The sequence below is a fragment of the Ochotona curzoniae genome, unplaced genomic scaffold, assembly GCF_017591425.1.
Source record: "Ochotona curzoniae isolate NIBS_2020 unplaced genomic scaffold, NIBS_Ocur_1.0 contig_2021, whole genome shotgun sequence".
Lineage (NCBI taxonomy): Eukaryota > Metazoa > Chordata > Mammalia > Lagomorpha > Ochotonidae > Ochotona > Ochotona curzoniae.
The window spans coordinates 32,578-55,121 of NW_024465294.1; the positions used below are offsets into that span (position 1 = coordinate 32,578).

The following is a 22,544-nucleotide window of genomic DNA, read 5'->3' on the forward strand; positions in this document are numbered from 1 at the left end:
AAGTCCAGTGGGCCTGTGAACTCCTCCAGCCAGGCTCAAAGACCAGGCACTCTGTGGACGGCACCAACTCCACCTGGCACCCAGCCAGCCCCAAGTGGGTCCACCATGGCGGCCACCACTAGGCCTAACCCAGGTGGGGTGCAGGTGGACAGCAGGTGGGACGAGGGTCAGCTGGAGTCCACGAGCCACGTCACGTCCTCTCACAGAGCCTCACCACATCTTCCAGCACGAGAACTGCTCCCCATGGAGAGCCCAGAAGTGCATCCTCTTCCTCTGCTGCTTCTTCGCTGACTGAGGGTACGAGGCCACAACACATTGCAGGAAGTGACCGTGTGGCCAATTCCTCCGCGTCAGCACCACGCAGGATTCCTCCGCCATCCAGGACCCTTTTCTTCCTCCTCCCAGACCCCAGGGTGCCCGGCTGTGCTGCCTCTCCTCGCCCAGGGATGTTCTGCATGGCCGGACGGGGCCGGGTGCTTCTCGCTGCACTGGGCCCTGGAGAACAAGGGGAGAGATGCAAGTGCTTTCCTGTCAAGCAAGAAAAGTACCTACACTACACAGGCTACACCAGTCAAACCCCAGGAGCCACGAGCTCAACTCCCTACTGCCAGGCCTGGGGCATGGAATAAACTCTGTGAGCTATCACCTGTAGGCTTCCATGTTGAGCATTATCAGAAAGCCAGGCTTGGGAATAGAGCCAGGCACTCCACCATGGCATGGAGGTGTCCAAGGCAGTATCTCCACCATTTGACTAATGCCTACGTCCCTCAGAGAATTACTATCATGTGAAGAAATGATGGGGCTCACTTAAATCCAAAAGAAATTCCTTCAGAATTTAGAGTGAGAGGAAGAAGTAATAAATAGGGAATGAATTTTGACAAAAGAACCAGCGCAGACTTGAAAGTGGTTTGGGGAAGATGGGAGAAATTAAGGTTGATGACAACAGCTGTCCAAACTAGCATTGTTACAGAAATCATTAAGGGGAAATAGTTGGAAATATTTAACATGTAGAAATGCATGGATATATGCATTGGTGCGAGAAAGCAAAGAAAAAAGTTAAAAACATTTTTATTTCATATGAGGTTGCACACCCCGGTGCAGAATTTCATTATAATTCATAGAAAAAAAGCAAGACTATGTTTTGATTATTGTGTGTGATGGGGTGTTAGCAATGGTGAAGTTTGGCATTCTTGTGGCATAATAATGGAGATTATGACAGGATTAAATGGGGACCAAGAGAGCTGTCTGGATTACAGACATGAATTGTGGAGTCATCAATTGCTATCACAACTAAATTTGAAAAATGATAGAGGGAGCAGATGCTAAGGCAAGAAAAATCCTCATCAAACTAATGATCATTCTGGCAATCAAGATGATATCTGGAGGAAGAAAATGTTCTTTAGAATAGGTGAGATTTCAGTAGACAGTGAAAAAAATTGTCTTGAATAGAAAATTATGGAGGATACCATAACAATATAGCATTATGAAGAACAGGCTAAAAATACCCAGTGCTTTCAAGTGCTATCTAAAATGAAGTAACACAGTGGCTAAACATTTGTCCATCAATACGGAATGAGAGAAGAGAGTAACTGTGTCTCCTGGAGTAGATTCAGTGCAGTCATGCACACAGTCAAAGGCAATTTGTAATAGACACAACTGGGCCTGCAGGATAGCGTAATGGTTAAGGTCCTCACCTTGAACCAACCTGGATCCCATATAAGCGCCGGTTCTAATCCCGGCAGCTCCACTTCCCATCCAGCTCCCTGCTTGTGGCCTGGGAAAGCAGGGGAGGATGGCCCAAAGCCTTGGGATCCTGCACCCGCATAGGACACCAGAAAGAGGCTCCTTGCTCCTGGCTTAGGATCAGAGCAGCCCCAGCACTTGTGGTAACTTGAGGAGTGAATCACTGGACGGAAGTCATCTTCTCTGTCTCTCCTCCTCTCTGTACATCTGCCTTTGCAAGAAAATAAATAAATCTTTAAAAAATAGATAAAATTTATGGGAAGACTTACAAGAGAAAGCATGAAAATAGGTATGTATTTTTAAAATTCAGAGAGAAAAGGAGAGACAGAAAACAGAAGATGACTTCTCTTCACTCCTGGCTCATTCACTGTCCAAATGAACCATGAGTTTTTTCTGGGTTACCCACACAGGTGCCAGGGATCCAGGATCCCCAGCTGGCAGCCTGAAAGGAAGTGACGCAGCTGGGACTCAAACTGCCACTCTATGAATGCTGGTGGTGTGAGCCATGGTTTCACCCACTGCACCACAGCAGCACTCCCATGCTGCACGAGTTCTAACCACCACACAAACCAAAGGACATGCTTAGCTACAACCATGCACATCTAAAGTAATCTTCAGAGCAGTGCAGTTCTCAGTAACAAATATCTCAAAACTATCCAACTTCAACACAGTCAATGACATTTCTGTGAGAAATCATGCTGCTTTCAAACATTTGTGGAATGTGGAATAATGTGGGAAAACTCTGCTTGGTTTAATAATTCACATTTCCATGAACTTATTGCAGACTTCTCATACACACTGACTTCAGTTTTCTTTCGAGAAAATTGTAGTTATTTTTCAATTCATTTTATTCATGAGCTTTTAAAAAAGATTTATCTATTTATTTTTGGGAAAGGCAGATGTACAGAGAGGAGGAGAGACAGAGAGGAAGATGTTTCATTCGATGATTCACTCCTCAAGCAGCTGCAATGGCCAGAGTTGCACCAAGCCAGAGCCAGGGGCCTAGGGCCTCTTCTGGGTCACCCATGCATGTGCAGGGTCCCAAGGCTTTGGGTCGTCCTCAACTGCTTTCCCAGGCCACAAGCAGGGAGCTGGGTGGGAAGTGGAGCTGCGGAATTAGAACCAGAGCCCATATGGGATCCCGGTGGGTTCAAGGTGAGCACCTTAACCACTACACCCTAAAATCAATCAATCTCAACAAAAAGCTTCTGCCCTTCCCTTCAAAGACATGCAAATAAAGGAATAAACTCAATCACCAATTCATTGCCCTTTCTTCATACATACCTTAGAGATGTATCCAGATTTTGCCTGTTTCTGTGTGTATTCTGAAATGCTCTTTACACAGGCCTGGAAGGAAGGCAAGACAAGGAATTTAGCCACTAGACTACCACAGTGGGCCCATGGTTTACTTCTTAAAAAACTTTTCAGAAATGTGGAGGGGGCTTATCTTCATCATTTGAGGGTTCATACTGCAAATGTCCATTAAAATCTTCCAGGTGACAAGCAGGGAGCCATATGGGAAGCGAGGCCGTCGGGATTACAACCGGCACCCATACGGGATCCTTGTATGTGCAACAGGAGGATTTAGCTACTAGGCTACTGTGCCGGGTCCCAAATTTGGTTTTTGAAGTATCAAACTATTCACTGTCTGCCTTTGTGCTAATCCTCCTGAAATAGTGATCAACAGAATGCACTGACTCATTATTTTACCTTGTTTCTTATAAATTATCAGACATTAATGAAAATCCAGACTCTTCTTGGATCCACTAATCCAGACTCTAAACTTGGAAAACATATCCATGTTCAGTTTATTTTCATCCCTTGCTCCAATGTATAGAAGTCTAAATCAATTGGTGTCAGTTACTTTTGGCATCATTGTAAATGTAAAAACTAAATTAAGTGTCCATGTACTAAGACTCTGTGTTTGGAACATGTGGTTTCTGCGTGGACATTTGTTCTAACAACTGAGATGCTGCTTCACCTGCATCCCAGATGGAGAGCCTGGCTGAGGTCATGGATCCTCACCATCCTGCTGATGCAGACCCTGGGAGCCAGCAGGGGATGGCGCATGGAGTAGAATTAGTGTCACTCATGTGAGAGATTGGGATTGGCTCCTGGCTTTAGCCTGGCCCAGCCTTGGCCACTGCAGGCAGTTGGGCTAACTGAAGGGAGCTCTTGAGCTCTCTCACTGGAGGGCATCTGACTAAGAGGCTCCTGTGCAGACAGCAATGCGAATAGTTACACATACACCAAGTTAGTTTCTCAAGAGCTATTGCAGTTAGGCAGGGGAAAGAATGCCTCACCTTGTTATAATCCTATCATGATAAGAGTCACATCAAAGAAAGCAAAAACAAGAGCTGTCCAGGCATGCCACCCTTCCCCCAACCCAGGGACAGATGCAGAGAGAGTTGCCTCCTGAGTGGCCATGGGAGGACCAGGGCCATTGTGAAAAGTTTACACGGCAGCCCTTGTCCTGGCCCCAGGACCACACCAGGGCAGTGAGTATTGGGAACTTCTACTGCCAGTTGGCCTCTGACAGCCTGCCCCAACCACCAGCAGGAAACAAAACTACAGCTGCACACGACACACTTCAGAGCCCATTATGCTGAGACCGGCACTTAATAAAGCCTACAGGACTCCAGTCTCACCAGTGCTCCCAGACTGGCATCATGCAGAGCCCTGAGCTCTGGAGGTTTGGACTCATTTTGCCATGTGTCACTGCTGGCCTCTGGTAGATCAACAACCCTGGGACTTTGCAGGGACCTCTGACTAGGGGACCCAGCCTGTGACCAGCTCAGGCGGTTAGAGGCCTGCTTTGTCACTCTCTTCCAACCTTAGGTGAACAGCAACAGGTCACAGGACTGCGTCTTTAGGTTCATGTTGGACTAATAAAGCAGAACCTGATGGCTTCCATCTCAAGGTAAGTGTCAGCGAACATAACAGACACTTCTTATCTGGTGAGACAGACCTGTGCAAGTACCATCACTTGCCTCTTACGGGCCTTTGCACCCTCAAGATCACAAATGACCTGGTGACTATGAGACTAAGAATGAACACCTAGGACTGCTGGAGTAGTTGGGGGCTTTCTCATCATACCGACTACAACTCCGGAGAGCCAGCAAGGAGTCACAGGACTATTCCAGCCAGTACTAGGTCAATAAAACCCAGCAATCAACAGCTCCTAACAGTCCCTGGCCCCAGAGCACAGCAGAGTTCTCCACATGAGCAGTCTTCTACCTAAGCCAGCAGCAGCAGCAGCTGACAGGTGCAGCCCAGGCAGTCAGCCCTGCAGCAACACACAGGTCTAGTCCTATCTCCAGGTTTCACCTGTCTTGGTGACCAGAAGGCCCCAGACATGACCTAGCATTGTAGCATTCATGGTCAAAGCACAAGGACAGGCTCAGGAAGAGGCTTGCAGGAAGGCATGGCCCCTTTTAAGGCATACCCCCAGTTCACACTGAACACATTTACAGCAGATTTACCTAAATCTGAGTTTGAGAAGTACCACCCATCAACAGCAGCCCTGGGGCAAATCGTGGCTTAGGTGCTTCCTGTCTACTGCTGAAAAAACAGAAGTGTCCAGAGGCTCAGAGAAAACAGACTACCTAGAATTGCTAGGACATGCAGAAATGGAGCCAGAACAGTGTAGTCAACCCTTCAGTGTACAACACTAGGTATCAACAAGCATCGAGAACTTTCAGGGAACCTTGCCCAAATAGCAAAACGCATGCCACAAAAATCAATCATCCTGAAATTCCCAAATTCCTGAATGATGATTTCAAAATAGCTGTTTTAATAAAGCTCAACAAAAATCAAGAGAACATGATGAAGAAATAATGCAACAGCCAAACAGAGATGTGACAGGTATGAATTACATAACATCAAGCACAAATCCTTCAACTGAAAATCAGACTTCAGTGATTTTTAAACATGACAGATGGCACCATCCCAAAACAGACCAAACAGAACAATCGCTGTACCCAAAGACAGGATATTTGAAAATACAGAACTGGAGGAGAAAAAATTTAAAAGGAATAAAAAAAAACCTTACATACGATAGCATGAAAAGGGCAAATACATGGATTATTAGAATTCAAGAGGATTCAAGAGGGATTTGAGAATGTCTCAAAGGAGAAGAAAGTAGATTCCAAGAAGTGATGACAGAAAACTTTCCAAAAAGAAAGATACAACCACATCAAGTACAAAGGTCACCAGTTGGATTCAACCCAACCAAGCCTACCCAAAAACGTTATAATCCAGCTCTCCAAGAGGATTCTTATAGTTACAAGACAAAGGAAATCACTCCCATTTCAATCTCCCACATGGGAAGGAAGAAGCCCAAATCCTTCCTCGCAGGGTCCAATGACATCGGACAATTTAACAACTTTGTGGGAAATGCACACTATGAAAAAACGAAGCAGGAATTTCAAAATTGTTTTGCACTAGAACAGACTTATTTCTAATTTCACCTTTTCCTCAAACTTTCTGAAGTAGTATTCTATGTCCACAGACCTTACTCATGTGATAAACTGAGGACAATCATTAACTCAGCTGTCACATCAGCTGGCTTGGCACCCAAGGACCCCGCACCCAAGGACAAGCCGCACCCTCCCCACCTGGACCCCTCACCCAAAGACAAGCCGCATCCTCCCCACCTGGACCCCGAACCCAGGGACAAGCCCCACCTGCCCCAGCTGGACCTCGCACCCAAAAACAAACCGCACCCTCCCAACCAGTACCCCGCACCCAAGGACAAGCCACGGCTTCCCCAGCTGGGGCCGGCACCCAAGCACAAACCACACCCTCTCCACCTGGACCCCGCACCAAAGGACAAGCCGCCCCCTCCCCAGCTGGACCCCGCACCCAAAGACAAACCCCACACGCCTCAGCTGGACCCCGCACCCAAGGAAAAGCCGCACCCTCCCCACCTGGACCCCGCACCCAAAGACAAGCCCACCCCCACTGGACCCGCACCCAGACAAGCCCACAGCCCCACCTGGACCCCGCACCCAAGGACAAACCACACCCTCCAAAGCTGGACCCTGCACCCAAGGACAAGCCACCCTCACCAGCTGGACCCCGCACCCAAGGACATACCACCCTCTCTCCAGCTGGACCCCGCACCCAAGGACAAGCCACACCCTCTCCAGATGGACCCCGAACCCAAGGACAAGCCACACCCTCCCCAGATGGACCCCGAACCCAAGGACAAGCCGCCACCTGCTCTCCTGGACACGTGAGAGGGCCAAGCAGCACCCTCCCCTTCCAGGACCCATGTGCCCTGGGGTCTTACCTTGTAGATGTCCGTTTCCCCTCAGAGTTCGCATGGTGCTGGTGAAGCCCAGTCGGTCTGTGAACACTCAGCAAGGCTCAAAGACCAGGCACTCTGGGGCAACACCAACTCCACCTCTTGCACCTCAGGCACCCATGTGGGTCCAACATGGCGGCCACCACGAGGCCCTCCTCTGGTCGGGTGCAGGTGGACAGCAGGTGGGTCGAGGGTCAGCTGGAGTCCACGAGCCCTTCACGTCCACTCAAGGGCCAGCAGCGCATCTTCGGGCCGGAGAACTACTCATCACTGAGAGCCCAGCAGTGCGTCCTCTTCCTCTGCTGCTTCTTTGCTGACTGAGGCTGCAGGGCCGCAGCACCTCGCAGGAAGTGACCATGCGTCAGTCCCTGCGCGTCAGCACCACGCAGGATTCCTCCGCCGGACGCCCCGCCACGGTCGGGACCCTTTTCTTCCTCTTCCCTGACCCACTGTACCTGGCTGTGCTTCCTCTCCGGGCCCAGGGAATTGGCTGGAGGGGACTGGGGCTCCTTGCTGCGCTGGGCCCTGCAGGCAAAGGGGAGAGATGCACTGAGGACCTTATTCAAAACCTTTTTAAATAAAGACTTATTTGGGCCCAGCACGATGGCGCAGTGGTTAAGGTCCTCGCCTTGCATGCCCAGGATCCCATATGGGTGCCAGTTCTAATCCCGGCAGCCCCACTTCCCATCCAGCTCCCTGCCTGTGGCCCAGGAAAGCAGTCGAGGATGGCCCAAAGCTTTGGGACCACACACACACACACACACACCTCTGTGGGAGACCCGCAAGATGCTCCTGGCTTCAGATCGGCATAGCATTGGCCTTTGCGCTCACTTGGGGAGTGAATCATCAGATGGACATCAGATGGAAGATTTTCCTCTCTGTCTCTCCTCCACTCTGTATATCTGACTTTCCAATAAATAAATAAATCTTCAAAAAAAAAAAAAAAGTTCAGACAACAGCAGCCCTGGTCCTGGCCCCAGGACCACACCATGGCAGTAGGTATTCGGAACCTCTACTGCCAGGTGGCCTCTGACAGCCTGCCCCAACCACCAGCAGGAAACAAAACTACAGCTGCACACGACACACTTCAGAGCCCATTATGCTGAGACCAGCACCTAATGAAGCCTACAGGACTCCAGTTCCTCACCAGTGCTCCCAGACTGGCATCATGCAGAGCCCTGAGCTCTGGAGGTTTTGGACTCATTTTGGCATGTGTCACTGCTGGCCTCTGGTAGGTTAGATCAACAACCCTGGGATTTTGGGCGAAATACACACTATGAAAAAACAAAGCATCAATTTCAAAATTGTTTTGCAGTAGAATAGACTTGTTTCTAATTCCTCCTTTTCATCGAACTTTCTGAAATACTGTTCTATGTCCACAGACCGTACTCATGTGTCATAAACTGAGGACAATGATTAACTCTGCTGTCACATCAGCTGGTTTGGCAAGGAGGGTAACCATGAGTGACATAAAAAGTGACAGCACATGTACAATGCGCTGGGTTATCAAAATTAAGTATGACAAATAACAGAATTCCGTGTGTGTATGTGTACATTTCCACCATTCATACACACACACATACATACATATATAAGGAAATAATATTTTGGAGTCAACCCCATGGCATGGCAGGCAAAGCTGCCACCTGTAGTGTTAGACTAATACATAGATGTTACTTTGACTTCTGGCTGCTCTGCCTCTGATCCAACAATTTATAACTTTACTATAAGGACTAAAACATTATAGCCATGGGCTGGCATGGTGGTGTGCCATCTCTTTTGGGCACCAGTTCACATCCCAGCTGCTCCACTTGAGCAAGTCCTGACTAATGGTCTGGGCAAGCAGCAGAGGATGGCTCAAGTCCTTGAGCTCCTGTGCACATGTGGGAGACCAGGAAAAAGCTCCTGGCTCCCAACCGTGCTCGGGTCCAGCTCTGGCTTAGTGGCCATTTGGAAGGTGAACCAGTGGAAGGAAGAACCACTCTCTGCCTCTCCCTCGCTCTGCAAGTTTGTCAAATAAAACACATCAATTGTTTAATAATAATAACAACAACAACAACATTAAAGCATCCCAAAGCGGGGCCTGTTACTACAGCACAGCATTAACTTAAGCTGCCACCTACAATGCCAGCATTCCCTGTCAGGTCCTGCTTCAAGCCCCACTGTCTCACTTCTGATTCCACTTTCTGCTAACACATCCTGGGGAGCCAGAGAAGACAGTCCAGGCGCATGAGTTCCTGCCACCAACGTGGAAGACCAGAAAGGAGTTCCTGGCTCCTGACCTCAGCCTGGCCAAGCCCTGGACGTTAGAAGCCACTTAGGGAGTAAAACAGTCAATGGAAGATAGCATCCTTTCTCTGTCTCACTTCACTGTCCTCCCTTATAAATAAAAATAAAATATTTCTCAAAACATTTTTTTAAATATAGGTAGGGAACAGTATATAGAAAATATTAAAACTTTTTACCTCTTTATGTTTTCTGTTTGTTTCCTTCTCTATGATTAGTTGTTTATTACAGTCAATACAGTTTTTTTAAGCCTCAAACTAACTACAAAATAAAACTTATACACAGATTTAGCAAGGAAATCAAAGGACACCACTAGAGAGAATCACTAAACCACAAATGAAGACTGAGGGAAACGGAAGGACAATAAAAACACACAGGTCTTAAAACGGAAGCAGTAAGACATAATCAATCCATAATGATCTTCAATGTCAACAGACTCAATTCTGAAATTAAAGGCACAGACAGAGGGGTGTCAATGTTGTGGTGGCAGCAAGTGAAGCTGCCACCTGGGATGGGGTGCCAGCTCATGACCTGGCTGCTCCACTTCCGACCCAGCTCCCTGTGCATGTACCTGGGAAAGCAGTGGAAAGGGCCTCAGGCTTTGGGTCCCTGCAGTCAAGCAGGAGACCCAGATGGTTCCAGGTTCCTTGCTTCAGCCTGGCCCATCTGCAGATGTTGTAGACATTCAGGGAGTGAGCTGTGCTCACGTGCGCTCTTTCATTGTCTTTTTCTCTCTGTCTTTCAAAGAAATTTCGAACACAAAAACTACTAAGAGCAAACACGGGAGAAATTACCGAGGACACTGAAATGAGCAGTGATTTTTCTAGATCAGACTGAAAAAGTATACTCCTTGATCCTTGATCCTTTTCGACAGTAAAAGAAGGAAAACAACTTAGCAAACAAACAACCTACAGGATGGGAGAAAATACGCACACTGCACACCTGACACGGGACTGGGAAACAGAAACTGAAACAGCTACCCAGCCAAAACACCATCAATAACCCAATTAAAACAGACAGGAGATCTACAGGTAAGCCACCATCAATATGCTATACCATTTGAGTTCACTTTTAGTTCAACTTCCTGCTAATACATCTGGGAAGCTAGTGGGAAATGACCCCAACTATGGGAGCCCCTGCTACACATGGGGGACGAGGATACAGTTCCTGACCCCTGACTTTAGTGTAGACATGGATGCTGCAGCTATTTTAAGCATGAACCAGCAGTTGGAAGAGATACACACTCCCTGGACCCCTCCCCCTCCTTTTAAGAAAGATTTATCTAGCTAGCTCGCTGAAAGAGCTACAGCAGTGGGGGAGGGACACACAGTTCAATCTTGCAACTGCTGGTGCATTCCACAAATGGCCCCAAGGGCCAGGTCTGGACCAGGCCTAAGCCAAAACAGTCTGGGTCTCCCGTGTGAGTACAACAGCCCAAAGAATAGGGCCATGCTCTCCTGCTTCCCCAGGCTATCAGCACAGAGCTGGAGCCAAAGTGGAGCTGCCAGGATACAAACCACACCCATAAGGGATGCAAGCTGTTCTGGGCAACAGCATCACTTACTGCCAGTCCCCTACTCTGTCTTACAAAAACTGATGGAGAAGATATAGAGAAAAGGGAATCCTTGCACACTGTTCATGGGATGATACATAAAACAGTACAGAGCTGCCTCAACAACTGGAAACTAGAATCACCATACGATCTAGCAATTCCACTAACTGGGAAAATTCCAAAGGGAAATGAAATTCATCCGTCGAGCTGTCTGCACTCCACAAGAGCCAAAACACGGAAACAACCTAAGGATCCCTGTACTGATGAAAGTCTAAAGAAAATGGGTGTGTCAACATGGAAATGTAACTCAGTCATAAAAGGATGAGATGCTGTCATTTACAACACCTTGACTGAACCCTAGGTGACAACACCAAGTGAAGCACGGTAACACAAACATCACATGATCTCACTCACATGTTGACTTAAAAACATAGAACGCTCACAAAACCTACAAATCTACTTGCGCTTACCAAAGCTGGGTGGCAAGTGGGGAGGGAAGGATGGGCAAAGGTTGGTTCATAGATGCTGGATTGTAGCTAGGTGGCAGGAGGTTTTGGGTTCCACCACACAATAAGGTGACTATAAAATCCTTCTCTCTCACTTGCTCTGTCTCCCTGTAACTCTCCCTTCTACACAAAAATAAATAAATCTTTACTATTTATTTGTAAAACTTTTCTAAAACAATTCAGATGACTCCCTCTGCCTTCATTTTACCACACATTTTTCCCATAGGAAACTGAATGCTAAAGGACTCACTCTGCTTAGCGGTTTCTGATTGGTAATGACTAAATACACAGCATGGAAATGAGAGGATACCGCCATCTTACCTTACACACAAACTCTTCCATTCTTTCCACAGCATGATGGGCTTGCAGGAGAGGGGACATGCCCATAAACCCCTCATCTTCATGGGAAACTTCTTCACTGCACTTCAGAGCTCTGTAAGGAAGCCAGTGAAATGGTGACAGAATGAGAATCAAACAATACAATAAACATTTTTTCCCCTTCTGCAGATCATAATTAAACTTTTTTTAAGATTTATTTTTACTGAAAAATGAGATATAGAGAGAGCAAGACAAACAAGAAATTTTCCGTCTGCTGGTTCACTCCCCAAGAGGCTGCAACAGCTGCTGCTGTGCCAATCTGAAGCCAGGAGCCCAGAGCCTCTTCTAGGTCTCCCACACAGGTGCAGGATCCCAAAGCTTTGTTTGGGATGTGTTTGACTGCTTTCCCAGGCCATAAGCAGGGAGCTAAAGAGGAAGCAGAAGTGCCGGGATATGAACTTATGCACATATGGGATCCTGCTGCATGCAAGGATCCGCATCGGGGCCTATGATCAAACCCTCTTTCTGTCAAGTACAAGCCCAAAAAGAAGCCGCACCTTCCCCAGCTGGGCCCCGCACCCAAGGACAAGCCACCTCCTCCCCAGAAGGACCCCAACCCAAGAACTAGCCGCCCCCTCCCCAGCTGGACCCCGCGCTCAAAGACAAGCCGAAACCTCTCCAGCTGGACCAAGCACCCAAGGACAAACTGCACCCTCTCCAGCTGGACCCCGCACTCAAGGACATACCGCACCCTCCCCAGCTGGACCCTGCACCCAATGACAAGCAGCACCCTCCCCACCTGGACCCCGCACTCAAGGAAAACCGCACCCTCTCCAGCTGGACCCCATACTCAAGGACAAGCCGCACCCTCCCCAGCTGGACCCCGCACCCAAGGACAAGCTCCCCCGCTGCCTCCCCTTCTCGGAACCCTGTGCCCTGGGGGTCTTATCTTGTAGATGTCCTCCCCAGCTGGACCCTGCACCCAAGGACAAGCTGCACCCTCCCCAGATGGACCCCGCACCCAAGGACAAGCCGCACCCTCCCTAGATGGACCCCGAACCCAAGGACAAGCCGCCACCTGCTCTCCTGGACACGTGGGAGGGCCAAGCAGCACCCTCCCCTTCCAGGACCCCTGTGCCCTGGGGGTCTTACCTTGTAGATGTCCGTTTCCCCTCAGAGTTCGCATGGTGCTGGTGAAGCCCAGTCGGTCTGTGAACACTCAGCAAGGCTCAAAGTCCAGGCACTCTGGGGTGACACCAACTCCACCTCTTGCACCTCAGGCACCCATGTGGGTCCAACATGGCGGCCACTGCGAGGCCCTCCTCTGTTCGGGTGCAGGTGGACAGCAGGTGGGTCGAGGGTCAGCTGGAGTCCAAGAGCCCTTCACGTCCACTCAAGGGCCAGCAGCGCATCTTCGGGCCGGAGAACTACTCCCCACAGAGAGCCCAGCGGTGCGTCCTCTCCCTCTGCTGCTTCTTTGCTGACTGAGGCTGCAGGGCCGCAGCACCTCGCAGGAAGTGACCATGCGTCAGTCCCTGCGCGTCAGCACCACGCAGGATTCCTCCGCCGGACGCCCCGCCACGGTCGGGACCCTTTTCTTCCTCTTCCCTGACCCACTGTACCTGGCTGTGCTTCCTCTCCGGGCCCAGGGAATTGGCTGGAGGGGACTGGGGCTGCTTGTTGCACTGGGCCCTGCACGAAAAGGGGAGAGATGCACTAAGGACCTTATTCAAAACCTTTTTAAATAAAGATTTATTTGGGCCCGGCACGATGGTGCAGTGGTTAAGCTCCTCACCTTGCACGTCCAGGATCCCATATGGACGCAGGTTCTAATCCCGGCAGCCCTGCTTCCATTCCAGCTCCCTGCCTGTGGCCCAGGAAAGCAGTCCAGGACGGCCCAAAGCTTTGGGACCCTGCCCCCGCATGGGAGACCCAGAAGATGCTCCTGGCTTCAGGTTGGCATAGCATCAGTTGTTGCGCTCACTTGGTGAGTGACTCATCAGATGGAAGATCTTCCTCTCTGCCTCTCCTCTCTGTATATCTGCCTTTCCAATAAAAATAAAATAAATCTTTTAAAAAATTAAAAATGATTTATTATTTATTCATTTTTATTGCAAAAGCACATATGTAGGGAAAAGGAGAGACATACAAGATGATCTTCTGTCCGATGGTTCACTCCCCAAGTAATCACAACACCTGGAATTGAGCCCATCTGAAGCCAGGAGCCAGGAACTCTTCCGGGTCGCCCAGGTGGGTGCAGGGTCCCAAGGCTTTGGGCCGTCCTCGACTGCCTCCCCATGTCACAAGCAGGGAGCTGGATGGGAATCGGGATGGTTAGGATTAGAACTGACACCCGTATGTACACGTGCATAAGGGCGCCGGTTCTAATCCTGGCAGCCCCACTTCTCTTCCAGCTCCCTGCTTGTGGATCCTGCACCTGTGTGGGAGACCCGGAAGAGTTCCTGGCTCCTGGATCGGTTCATCTCTGGCCATTGCGAGTCATCAATTGCTATGACAACTAAATTTGAAAAATAATACAGGGAGCATATGCTAAGTCAACAAAAATCCTTATCAAACTCATGATCAGTCTGGCAATCAAGATGAAATTTGGAGGGGAAAAAATGTTCTTTAGAATAGGTGAGATTTCAGTAGGACAGTGAAAAAAGTTGTCTTGAATAGAAAATTATGGAGGATACCACAACAATATAGCTTATGAGGAGAGGCTAAAAACACCAATGCTTTCAAGTGCTATCTAAAATCAACTAACACAGAGGCCAAACATTTGTCCATCAATACGGAATGAGAGAAGAGAGTAACTGTGTCTCCTGGAGTAGATTCAGTGCAGTCATGCACACAGTCAAAGGCAATTTGTAATAGACACAACTGGGCCTGCAGGATAGCGTAATGGTTAAGGTCCTCACCTTGAACCCACCAGGATCCCATATAAGGGCACCGGTTCTAATCCCGGCAGCTCCACTTCCCATCCAACTCCCTGCTTGTGGCCTGGGAAAGCAGTCAAGGATGGCCCAAAGCCTTGGGACTTGCACCCACATAGGACACCAGGAAAGAGGTTCCTTGCTCCTGGCTTAGGATCAGAGCAGCCCCAGCACTTGTGGTAACTTGAGGAGTGAATCATCAGACAGAAGATCTTCCTCTCTCTGTCTCTCCTCCTCTGTGTACATCTGCCTTTCCAAGAAAATAAATAAATCTTTAAATAACAGATAAAATTACGGGAAGATTAACAAGAGAAAGCGTGAATATAAGTATGTATTTTTAAAGTATAGAGAGAAAACAGAAGATGACTTCTCTTCACTCCTGGCTCATTCACTGTCCAAATGAACCATGAGTTTTTTCTGGGTTACCCACACAGGTGCCAGGGATCCAGGATCCCCAGCTGGCAGCCTGAAAGGAAGTGAGGCAGCTGGGACTCAAACTGCCACTCTATGAATGCTGGTGGTGTGAGCCATGGTTTCACCCACTGCACCACAGCAGCACTCCCATGCTGCACGAGTTCTAACCACCACACAAACCAAAGGACATGCTTAGCTACAACCATGCACATCTAAAGTAATCTCAGAGCAGTGCAGTTCTCAGTAACAAATATCTCAAAACTATCCAACTTCAACACAGTCAATGACATTTCTGTGAGGAATCATGCTGCTTCCAAACATTTCTGGAAGTTGGAATAATGTGGGAAAACTCTGCTTGGTTTAATAATTCACATTTCCATGAACTTACTGCAGACTTCTCATACACACTGACTTCAGTTTTTTTTCAAGAAAATTGTAGTTATTTTTCAATTCATTTTATTCATGAGCTTTTAAAAAAGATTTATCTATTTGTTTTTTGGAAAGGCAGATGTACAGAGAGGAGGAGAGACAGAGAGGAAGATGTTGCATTTCATGATTCACTCCCCAAGCAGCTGCAATGGCCAGAGTTGCACCAATCCAGAGCCAGGGGCCTGGGGCCTCTTCTGGGTCACCCATGCAGGAGCAAGACTTGAAGGCTTTGGGTCGTCCTCAACTGCTTTCCCAGGCCACAAGCAGGGAGCTGGTTGGTAAGCAGGGCTGCCAGGATTAGAACCAGCGCCCATATGGGATCCCAGTAGGTTGTAGGTGAGCACCTTAACCACTACACCCTAAATTCAACCAATCAATCTCAACAAAAAGCTTCTGCCCTTCCCTTCAAAGACATGCAAATAAAGGAATAAACTCAATCACCAATTCATTGCCCTTTCTTCATACATACCTTAGAGATGTGTCCACTTGTTGCCTGTCTCTGTGTGTATTCTGAAATGCTCTTTACACAGGCCTGGAAGGAAGGCAAGACAAGGAATTTAGCCACTAGACTACCACAGTGGGCCCATGGTTTACTTCTTAAAAAACTTTTCAGAAAGGCTGAGGGGGCTTATCTTCGCCATTTGAGGGTTCATACTGCAAATGTCCATTAAAAACTCCCAGGTCACAAGCAGGGAGCCATATGGGAAGCGAGGCCATCGGGATTACAACCGGCACCCATACGGGATCCTTGTATGTGCAACAGGAGGATTTAGCTACTAGGCTACTGTGCCGGGTCCCAAATTTGGTTTTTGGAGTACGAAAGTATTCGCTCTCTGCCTTTGTGCTAATCCTCCTGAAATAGTGATCAGCAGAATGCACTGACTCATTATTTTACCTTGTTTCTTATAAATTATCAGACATTAATGAAAATCCAGACTCTTCTTGGATCCACTAATCCAGACTCTAACCTTGGAAAATGTATCCATGTTCAGTTTATTTTTCATCCCTTGGTCCAATGTACAGAAGTCTAAATCAATTGGTCTCAGTTACTTTTAGCATCATTGTAAAATCCTAATTAAGTGTCCATGTACTAAGACTCTGTGTTTGGAACATGTGGTTTTTGCACGGACATTTGGCCTAACAACTGAGATGCTGCTTCACCTGCATCCCAGATGGAGAGCCTGGCTGAGGTCATGGATCCTCAGCATCCTGCTGATGCAGACCCTGGGAGCCAGCAGGGGATGGCGCATGGAGTAGAATTAGTGTCACTCATGTGGGAGATTGGATTTGGCTCCTGGCTTTAGCCTGGCCCAGCCTTGGCCACTGCAGGCAGTTGGGCTAACTGAAGGGAGCTCTTGAGCTCTCTCACTGGAGGGCATCTGACTAAGAGGCTCCTGTGCAGACAGCAATGCGAATAGTTACACATACACCAAGTTAGTTTCTCAAGAGCTATTGCAGTTAGGCAGGGGAAAGAATGCCTCACCTTGTTATAATCCTATCATGATGAGAGTCACATCAAAGAAAGCAAAAACAAGAGTTGTCCAGGCATGCCACCCTTCCCCCAACCCAGAGATGCAGAGAGAGTTGCCTCCTGAGTGGCCATGGGAGGACCAGGGCCATTGTGAAAAGTTCAGATGACAACACTTGTCCTGACCCCAGGACCACACCAGGGCAGTGAGTATTGGGAACTTTTACTGCCAGGTGGCCTCTGACAGCCTGCCCCAACCACCAGCAGGAAACAAAACTACAGCTGCACACGACACACTTCAGAGCCCATTATGCTGAGACCGGCACCTAATAAAGCCTACAGGACTCCAGTTTCTCACCAGTGCTCCCAGACTGGCATCATGCAGAGCCCTGAGCTCTGGAGGTTTGGACTCATTTTGCCATGTGTCACTGCTGGCCTCTGGTAGGTTAGATCAACAACCCTGGGACTTTGCAGGGACCTCTGACTAGGGGACCCAGCCTGTGACCCGCTCAGGCGGTTAGAGGCCTGCTTTGTCACTCTCTTCCAACCTTAGGTGAACAGCAACAGGTCACAGGACTGCGTCTTTAGGTTCATGTTGGACTAATAAAGCAGAACCTGATGGCTTCCATCTCAAGGTAAGTGTCAGCGAACGTAACAGACACTTCTTATCTGGTGAGACAGACCTGTGCAAGTACCATCATTTGCCTCTTACGGGCATTTGCACCCTCAAGATCACAAATGACCTGGTGACTATGAGACTAAGAATGAACACCTAGGACTGCCGGAGTAGTTGGGGGCTTTCTCATCATACCGACTACAACTCCGGAGAGCCAGCAAGGAGTCACAGGACTATTCCAGCCAGTACTAGGTCAATAAAACCCAGCAACGAACAGCTCCTAACAGTCCCTGGCCCCAGAGCACAGCAGAGTTCTCCACATGAGCAGTCTTCTACCTAAGCCAGCAGCAGCAGCAGCTGACAGGTGCAGCCCAGGCAGTCAGCCCTGCAGCAACACACAGGTCTAGTCCTATCTCCAGGTTTCACCTGTCTTGGTGACCAGAAGGCCCCAGACATGACCTAGCATTGTAGCATTCATGGTCAAAGCACAAGGACAGGCTCAGGAAGAGGCTTGGAGGAAGGCATGGCCCCTTTTAAGGCATACGCCCAGTTAACACTGAACACATTTACAGCAGATTTACCTAAATCTGAGTTGGAGAAGTACCACCCATCAACAGCAGCCCTGGGGCAAATCGTGGCTTAGGTGCTTCCTGTCTACTGCTGAAAAAACAGAAGTGTCCAGAGGCTCAGAGAAAACAGACTACCTAGAATTGCTAGGACATGCAGAAATGGAGCCAGAGCAGTGCAGCTCACCCTTCAGTGTACAACACTAGGTATCAACAAGCATCGAGAACTTTCAGGGAACCTTGCCCAAATAGCAAAACGCATGCCACAAAAATCAATCATCCTGAAATTCCCAAATTCCTGGATGATGATTTCAAAATAGCTGTTTTAATAAAGCTCAACAAAAATCAAGAGAACACGAAAAAATAATGCAATAGCCAAACAGAGATGTGACAGGTATGAATTACATAACATCAAGCACAAATCCTTCAACTGAAAATCAGACTTCAGTGGTTTTTAAACATGACAGATGGCACCATACCAAAACAGACCAAACAGAACAATCGCTGTACCCAAAGACAGGATATTTGAAAATATAGAACTGGAGGAGAAAAAATTTAAAAGGAATTAAAAAAACCTTACATAGGATAGCATAAAAAGAACCAATACTTGGATTATTAGAATTCAAACAGGATTCAAGAGGGATTTGAGAATGTCTCAAAGGAGAAGAAAGTAGATTCCAAGAAGTGATGACAGAAAACTTTCCAAAAAGAAAGATACAACCACATCAAGTACAAAGGTCACCAGTTGGATTCAACCCAACCAAGCCTACCCAAAAACGTTATAATCCAGCTCTCCAAGAGGATTCTTATAGTTACAAGACAAAGGAAATCACTCCCATTTCAATCTCCCACATGGGAAGGAAGAAGCCCAAATCCTTCCTCGCAGGGTCCCATGACATCGGACAATTTAACAACTTTGTGGGAAATGCACACTATGAAAAAACGAAGCAGGAATTTCAAAATTGTTTTGTACTAGAACAGACTTATTTCTAATTTCACCTTTTCCTCAAACTTTCTGAAGTAGTATTCTATGTCCACAGACCTTACTCATGTGATAAACTGAGGACAATCATTAACTCAGCTGTCACATCAGCTGGCTTGGCACCCAAGGACCCCGCACCCAAGGACAAGCCGCACCCTCCCCACCTGGACCCCGCACCCAAAGACAAGCCGCATCCTCCGCACCTGGACCGCGCACACAGGGACAAACCCCACATGCCCCAGCTGGACCCCGTACCCGGACAAGCCCCACACGCCCCAGCTGGACCCCGCACGCAAAGACAAGCTGCACCCTCCCTAGCTGGACCCCGCACCCAAAGACAAGCCACACCCTCCATACCTGGATCCCGCACCCAAAGACAAGCCCCACAGGCCCCAGCTGGACCCCGCACCCAAGGACAAACCGCACCCTCCAAACCAGGACCCTGCACCCAAGGACAAACCGCACCCTCACCAGCTGGACCCCGCACCCAAGGACAAGCCGCACCCTCTCAACCAGTACCCCTCACCCAAGACAAGCCACCCCCTCCCCAGATGGACCCCGAACCCAAGGACAAGCCACCCCGTCCCCAGATGGACCCCGAACCCAAGGACAAGCCGCCACCTGCTCTCCTGGACACGCGGGAGGGCCAAGCAGCACCCTCCCCTTCCAGGACCCATGTGCCCTGGGGGTCTTACCTTGTAGATGTCCGTTTCCCCTCAGAGTTCCCATGGTGCTGGTGAAGCCCAGTCGGTCTGTGAACACTCAGCAAGGCTCAAAGTCCAGGCACTCTGGGGCGACACCAACTCCACCTCTTGCACCTCAGGCACCCATGTGGGTCCAACATGGCGGCCACCACGAGGCCCTCCTCTGGTCGGGTGCAGGTGGACAGCAGGTGGGTCGAGGGTCAGCTGGAGTCCACGAGCTCTTCACGTCCACTCAAGGGCCAGCAGCGCATCTTCGGGCCGGAGAACTACTCCCCACAGAGAGCACAGCAGTGCGTCCTCTTCCTCTGCTGCTTCTTTGCTGACTGAGGCTGCAGGGCCGCAGCACCTCGCAGGAAGTGACCATGCGTCAGTCCCTGCGCGTCAGCACCACGCAGGATTCCTCCGCCGGACGCCCCGCCACGGTCGGGACCCTTTTCTTCCTCTTCCCTGACCCACTGTACCTGGCTGTGCTTCCTCTCCAGGCCCAGGGAATTGGCTGGAGGGGACTGGAGCTGCTTGCTGCGCTGGGCCCTGCAGGCAAAGGGGAGAGATGCACTGAGGACCTTATTCAAAACCTTTTTAAATAAAGATTTATTTGGGCCCAGCATGATTGCGCAGTGGTTAAGGTCCTCGACTTGCACGCCCAGGATCCCATATGGGCGCCAGTTCTAATCCCGGCAGCCCCACTTCCATTCCAGCTCCCTGCCTGTGGCCCGGGAAAGCAGTCGAGGATGGCGCAAAGCTTTTGGACCCTACACACACACACACACACACACACACACACACACACACACACCCCTACCTCTGTGGGAAACCGGAAGAGGCTCCTGGCTTCAGATCAGCATAGCATCGGCCGTTGCGCTCACTTGGGGAGTGAATCATCAGATGGAAGATCTTCCTCTCTGTCTCTCCTCCACTCTGTATATCTGACTTTCCAATAAATAAATAAATCTTCAAAAAAAAAGTTCAGAGAACAGCAGCCCTTGTCCTGGCCCCAGGACCACACCATGGCAGTAGGTATTCGGAACCTCTACTGCCAGGTGGCCTCTGACAGCCTGCCCCAACCACCAGCAGGAAACAAAACTACAGCTGCACACGACACACTTCAGAGCCCATTATGCTGAGACCAGCACCTAATGAAGCCTACAGGGCTCCAGTTCCTCACCAGTGCTCCCAGACTGGCATCATGCAGAGCCCTGAGCTCTGGAGGTTTTGGACTCATTTTGGCATGTGTCACTGCTGGCCTCTGGTAGGTTAGATCGACAACCCTGGGACTTCGGGAGAAATGCACACTATGAAAAAATGCAGCATGAATTTCAAAATTGTTTTGTACTAGAATAGACTTGTTTCTAATTCCACCTCTTCTCTTTAATCTTTCTGAAGTATAGTTCTACGTCCATAGACATTACTCATGTGTCATAAACTGAGGACAATGATTAACTCTGCTGTCACATCAGCTGGTTTGGCAAGGAGGGTAACCATGAGTGACATAAAAAGTGACAGCACATGTACAATGCGCTGGGTTATCAAAATTAAGTACAACAATTAACAGAATTACGTGTGCGTGTGTACATTTCCACCATTCATACACACACACACACACATACATATATAAGGAAATAATATTTTGGAGTCAACCCCATGGCATGGCAGGCAAAGCTGCCACCTGTAGTGTTAGACTAATACATAGATGTTACTTTGACCCCCGGCTGCTCTGCCTCTGATCCAACCTATGATAACTTTACTATAAGGACTAAAAGCATTATAGCCATGGGCTGGCATGGTGGTGTGCCATCTCTTTTGGGCACCAGTTCACATCCCAGCTGCTCCACTTGAGCAAGTCCTGACTAATGGTCTGGGCAAGCAGCAGAGGATGGCTCAAGTCCTTGAGCGCCTGTGCACATGTGGGAGACCAGGAAAAAGCTCCTGGCTCCCAACCGTGCTCGGGTCCAGCTCTGGCCATGGTGGCCATTTGCAAAGTGAACCAGTGGAAGGAAGAACCACTCTCTGCCTCTCCCTCGCTTTGCAAGTTTGTCAAATAAAACACATCAATTGTTTAATAATAATAACAACATTAAAGCATCCCAAAGCGGGGCCTGTCACTACGGCACAGCATTAACTTAAGCTGCCACCTACAATGCCAGCATTCCCTGTCAGGTCCTGCTTCAAGCCCCACTGTCTCACTTCTGATTCCACTTTCTGCTAACACATCCTGGGGAGCCAGAGAAGACAGTCCAGGCGCATGAGTTCCTGCCACCAACGTGGAAGACCAGAAAGGAGTTCCTGGCTCCTGACCTCAGCCTGGCCAAGCCCTGGACGTTAGAAGCCACTTAGGGAGTAAAACAGTCAATGGAAGATAGCATCCTTTCTCTGTCTCACTTCATTGTTCTCCCTTATAAATAAAAATAAAATATTTCTCAAAACATTTTTTTAAATATAGGTTGGGAACAGTATGTAGAAAATATTAAAACTGTTTACATCTTTATGTTTCCTGTTTGTTTCCTTCTCTATGATAAGTTGTTTATTATAGTCAATACAGTTTTTTTAAGCCTCAAACTAACTACAAAATAAAACTTACACACAGATTTAGCAAGGAAATCAAAGGACACCACTAGAGAGAATCACTAAACCACAAATGAAGACTGAGGGAAACGGATGGACAATAAAAACACACAGGTCTTAAAACGGAAGCAGTAAGACATAATCAATCAACAAT

The 22,544-nt window shown here is 48.6% G+C and overlaps 1 long non-coding RNA gene across 1 annotated transcript; it reads right to left on the reverse strand.

Annotated features, from left to right (window-relative positions):
* Positions 1-366: 366 nt before the first annotated feature.
* LOC121150095 lies at positions 367-20,331 on the reverse strand. The gene is made up of 3 exons (XR_005882929.1): positions 19,820-20,331; positions 15,962-16,024; positions 367-495 (listed from the first exon to the last, which is right to left on the reverse strand). It is a non-coding gene; the product is annotated as an uncharacterized LOC121150095 (long non-coding RNA).
* Between the last annotated feature and the right edge of the window lie 2,213 nt (positions 20,332-22,544).